Source organism: Dama dama, unplaced genomic scaffold (genome assembly GCF_033118175.1).
Source record: "Dama dama isolate Ldn47 unplaced genomic scaffold, ASM3311817v1 ptg000254c, whole genome shotgun sequence".
In the NCBI taxonomy this organism is placed as follows: Eukaryota; Metazoa; Chordata; class Mammalia; order Artiodactyla; family Cervidae; genus Dama; species Dama dama.
The window spans coordinates 22,501-27,618 of NW_026871036.1; positions in this window are offsets into that span (position 1 = coordinate 22,501).

The window sequence follows — 5,118 nt, forward strand, 5'->3', positions numbered from 1 at the left end:
GGGGCGCACTTGGGCTGCGGGCCGAGGGAGCGGCGGGTCGACCAGCCGGCCGCGGCGCACTTGGGCTGCGGGCCGAGGGAGCGGCGGGTCGACCAGCCGGCCGGGGCGCACTTGGGCTGCGGGCCGAGGGAGCGGCGGGTCGACCAGCCGGCCGGGGCGCACTTGGGCTGCGGGCCGAGGGAGCGGCGGGTCGACCAGCCGGCCGCGGCGCACTTGGGCTGCGGGCCGAGGGAGCCGCGGGTCGACCAGCCGGCCGGGGCGCACTTGGGCTGCGGGCCGAGGGAGCGGCGGGTCGACCAGCCGGCCGCGGCGCACTTGGGCTGCGGGCCGAGGGAGCGGCGGGTCGACCAGCCGGCCGGGGCGCACTTGGGCTGCGGGCCGAGGGAGCGGCGGGTCGACCAGCCGGCCGCGGCGCACTTGGGCTGCGGGCCGAGGGAGCGGCGGGTCGACCAGCCGGCCGGGGCGCACTTGGGCTCTGGGTCGAGGGAGCGGCGGGTCGACCAGCTGGCCCGGCTTTGCTTGGCTTCGGCTCAATGGGCTGTTGTGTGGTCTTGCCTTCCCGGGCTGAATTGACCTCGGCGCCCGGAGTCGCCAGTAAGACCCGTTCTCTGGCGTTTGCGTTTTCTTTTTAAGATGCGTGGAGTTTTTTTCATTGCGGTTATGTGGGTGATGGGTGTGTGCCTTTCCTTTTTGTTTCACTGCCATAATACGGAGGGGTACTTTCAACATGAAGGGGGAGGGGTGTGTGTGTGTGTGTGTGTGTGTGTGTGTGTGTGTGTGTGTGTGTGTGTGTGTGTGTGTGTGTGTGTGTGTGTGTACGTACGCGCGCGTGCACATAGTGTGTGCGTTTTTTTGTTTGTCCTGTTGCTGTACGGTGCTTTTCTCAAAACAGCCGTCGTCAGGGTCACAAAAGGGGTTTCTCCTGGTATGTTGAAAGGTAGTGACAAGAACGGAGGTGGTGGCGTGTGTGGCGTGGCCCACTTGGATGCTGGGCCGACGGAGCTCCGGGTCGACCAGCCGCCCGGGGCCCACTTGGCCTCCGGGCCGAGGGAGCGGCGGATCAACCAGCTAGCCTGGCTTTGCTTGGCTTCGTCCCAATGGGCTGCTGTATGGCCTTGCGTTCCCGGGTCGAATTGACCTGGGCGGGCGGAGTCGCCGGTACGACCCGTTCTCTGGCGTTTGCGTTTTCTTTTTAAGATGCGTGGAGTTTTTTCATTGCGGTTATGTGGGTTATGTGGGTGATGGGTGTGTGCCTTTCCTTTTTGTTTCACTGCCATAATACGGAGGGGTACTTTCAACATGGAGTGTGTGTGTGTGTGTGTGTGCGTGCGTGCGCGCGCGTGCACGGTGTGTGCGTCTTTTGTTCCGCACACACCATACACACACACACACACAGCGGTACCTTCAATATGAAGGGTGTGTGTGTGTGTGTGTGTGTGTGTGTGTGTGTGTGTGTGTGTGTGTATACATGGTGTGTTCGTCTTTTGTTTGTCCTGTTGCTGCATGTTGTTTTTCCCAAAAGAGCCGTCGTCGGGGTCACAAAAGGGGTTTCTCCTGGTATGCTGAAAGGTGGTGACAGGGACGGGGGTGACGGCGAGGTATTTCTCGGCGCGGGTGCTCGCGCCGCCTGACATTGGCCTGCGGTCCCCCTCGGATGGGAGAGCATTCCGCTGCCCCGTGGGTGGGGAGTCAAGAATCTTTCTCCCTCCCGCCCGCTCTCCTCCCGTCCGTCCGGTCGTCGTACCTCGCCCAGGGACGTTCTGCAGAAGTGTTGTCGCGTCCCGTTCTCCTGTCCGCGTCGGTGACTGAGCGTAGAAATGCGCACTAGGACGGACCCTGTCTGGCAATGAGTCCCCGCCGGTCGCCCCCGGAGCTCCCGTGCTGCGGCCGGCTCTCTCGACAGCTCTCTGTCGGTCGCTCTTTTAGATGGTCCGGCGGGGGGGCGGTCCGGCGGGCCGCCCGCCCCAACTCTTGAATGCCCTCGGGCTGTGGAAGGAGGCTGTGTGGGAGGGGCACCTTGGGCCAGAGGTCACGGGGAGGGTGGACGGCTAGCCAGTTCGGCTTTGTGGCCTGGGTTGGAAGTCTCACTTTAGAAACTTGCTTGATTGGGAGAGCAGGTGTTTGAACTCAAGTGGAATGGGCTTTTCCTCCTTATTGGCCTTGTCACTTGGCGGGCTGGCGGGCTGGCGGGCTGGCGGGCTGGCGGGCTGGCGGGCTGGCGGGCTGGCGGGCTGGCGGGCTGGCGGGCTGGCGGGCTGGCGGGCTGGCGGGCTGGCGGGCGAATCTCCCTTCTCCCGCCAAGAGTTTCAAACAAAGACACGAGAGATCACCCGGATCCACTCACTCCGGTCAGGTTCAGAGCCAGAACGGCAAGGATCGAAGCTCGCCTGGTGACACCCAACCGCCTGCCCGCCAACTCGGAACACACTCCCCGGTCTGCCTGCCAAAGACAAGTGGCTGGATGGTGTTTGAGGGGAGGGTGGCAGACTCACGTTTCATGGGAGTGGTCTTGATCAACGGAGGTGATGAGCTCAGAAAAACACAAGTCCAGCCAAATGTTCAGGAGGATGTCCATACATGTTGGTTGTTTTTGGCCTGACTCTGTGTCTCTGTCTCTGACCGCACCACCCAAAGGCACGCATCCCCGATCCCGTCTCTGTGTCTGTCTGTCTGTCTGTCTCTCTCTCTCTCTCTGACTGTGTTGTCCTTTGCGTGACTGTGTGTGTCTGCCCCCGCGCACCCCACACACACACGTGGCACCTGTACACAACACACACACGCCCCCGCACACCACACAAGCAACACACTGTGCACGCCACAGACACACCCCACGCGTGCCCCCCACACACAGCGGCCCCACACCACCCACGTCGTACACCACCCACCCCACCTCTCTCTGCTGTCCTTTCTGTGCAGCAGCAGGGGCAGAGTGTGGGGTGTGTGGGAGATACGCGTGGGGTGTCTGGGGTGTGCCTGTCACTGGTGCGGGTGGGAGGGGCCGTGGGCAGATACACACACACACACACACACACACACACACACACACACACACCCTCTGACTGGGTTGTCCTTTGCCTGGGTGTGTCTCTGACCGCCCCTTCTCGCACCCTCAGGCACACACCGACAGGCATACCCCACACACCCTGGCCCCCCCCCCACACACACACACACCAACCCCCTCCCACCCCCACCCCACCCCCCCCCCCCACACACACTCTCTGTGTTGTCCGTGGTGGGTCGGGGATGTGTGGCCAGGGCGTAGGCGAGTGGGGCGTGTGTGGCGAGGCAGAGACACAGCCAGGCAAAGGACAACACAAGTGGTGCGTGCGTGAGTGTGTGTGTGTGGCTGTGTCTCTCTGCCCGCCCCGTCTCACTCGCACCACCCTGTCTCACTCGCACCACCCTCAGGCACACCCCCACACACCCCGCGCATACCCACACACACCCCACCCCCACATACCACACACACACCCACAACACAACACACTGCCCCCACACACGCAACACCTGCGCATGCCACAGACACGCCACGCCACGCCACACCACACCACACCCACTGTGTGTGTGTGTGTGTGTGTGTGTGTGTGTGTGTGTGTGTGTTCCTGTTCCTCGTTTGCTTTCTCCTTCCCTTCCTCATCGTCCCTCTGCCCCTCCCCTCCCTCCACCTTCACAGGACAGGAGTGCCTTTAGATGAGTCTGCCTGGTGTTAATACACCCTTGACATGATTTCTACAGTCTGACCTGTCCCTCGCTGCAGACGAGCAAACCGACAACAACTGAAAGCAACGGTGTTTGCCACTTGGGGCATACCTTCCACAGTCTCTAGTGAGTGACACGCCACCCACTTCCCCGAGCCAATCCTAGGAGCCTTCACCCAAGGCTCTTGCAAACATTCTTCACATCTGTCAGTCCTTCCAAGTCACCCGCCATCATCAGGCGAGGTGTAGAGAACCGATGGAAAAACTGGAGGAACGACTTCTTCCATGGGGTGAGAGGAAATGAGGAAGGAGTAGGATGCTAAAGGTGGGATGCCTGACTTCTTGACGAAGCGAGGATCGATCGGGGGTGGGGGGGGGGGGGGGGGAAGAGGGGCAGGACTGTCAACTTAGGACGTCCGGTTAACACGTTGCACATATAAACGGTACATCAAGACAATCAACAAGCACCCATCAAAGTGCTTACAGGGCAGGTAGTAAAAAAAACAAACAAAACAAAAAATCACAAAAAACGAGCGCCCCGCTATGCAGCCCAGGAGAGTGTAGACTTATGACTTTGCATTAACCTCTAAGGGAAAAGAATCTGAAAACCTGAAACGAACACGACTTTGTAAACCCACTCGATACTTCATTTCTGCCATAAGGGTGGTGTCATTTGCATATCTGAGGGGATTGGTACTTCTCCGGGCAACCTCGATTCCAGCTTGTGCTTCATCCCACCCAGCGTTTCTCATGATGTGTACTCAGCATGTAAGCTGGATAAGCAGGGTGACAACATATACAGCCTTGATGGACTCCTTTCCCTATTTGGAACCAGTCTGTTGTGTTCCATGTCTACTTCTGACCTGCAGAAATACCGGGGTTTTGTTTGTTTGTGTTTTGTTTTGTTTTGTTTTTTTAATTCCCTAACCTGAATGAAACAGCAAGAGAGACAGAGAGAAGACGGAGGGGGAGGGGGAGGGGGACGGGGAGCCGGGGGGGAGGGGGACGGGGAGCCGGGGGGGAGGGGGACGGGGAGCGGGCGGGGGGGGGGGGAGCGGGTGGGCTAAGTAAGTAAATAAATAAATATTAAATAAATAAATAAGAAAAGGACCCTACCGTTCAATCTGTTGCTTCCCACACACAAAGCAAAAACAGAGGACCCAAAGGACGCAATGCTTACAATGTGAATTTTGAAAGAGGGACAGCCCCTTTGGTCACTTCATACACTACCCCTATCAGCAGAATGCAATCGTTTCTGTTTTTCCCTCTACCTGGTCCTTCCAGACTTCAGAAGCTCTCAGCGAGGGCTCTTATCTCCTTGGCGATAGAGTGATTTTTTCCACACGTTCCTTAGGGGCCCGGAGGATGTTTCCGTGAAGCGGGGGATGCACACTTCTGGATGGGAGAGTCCTGTGCTACG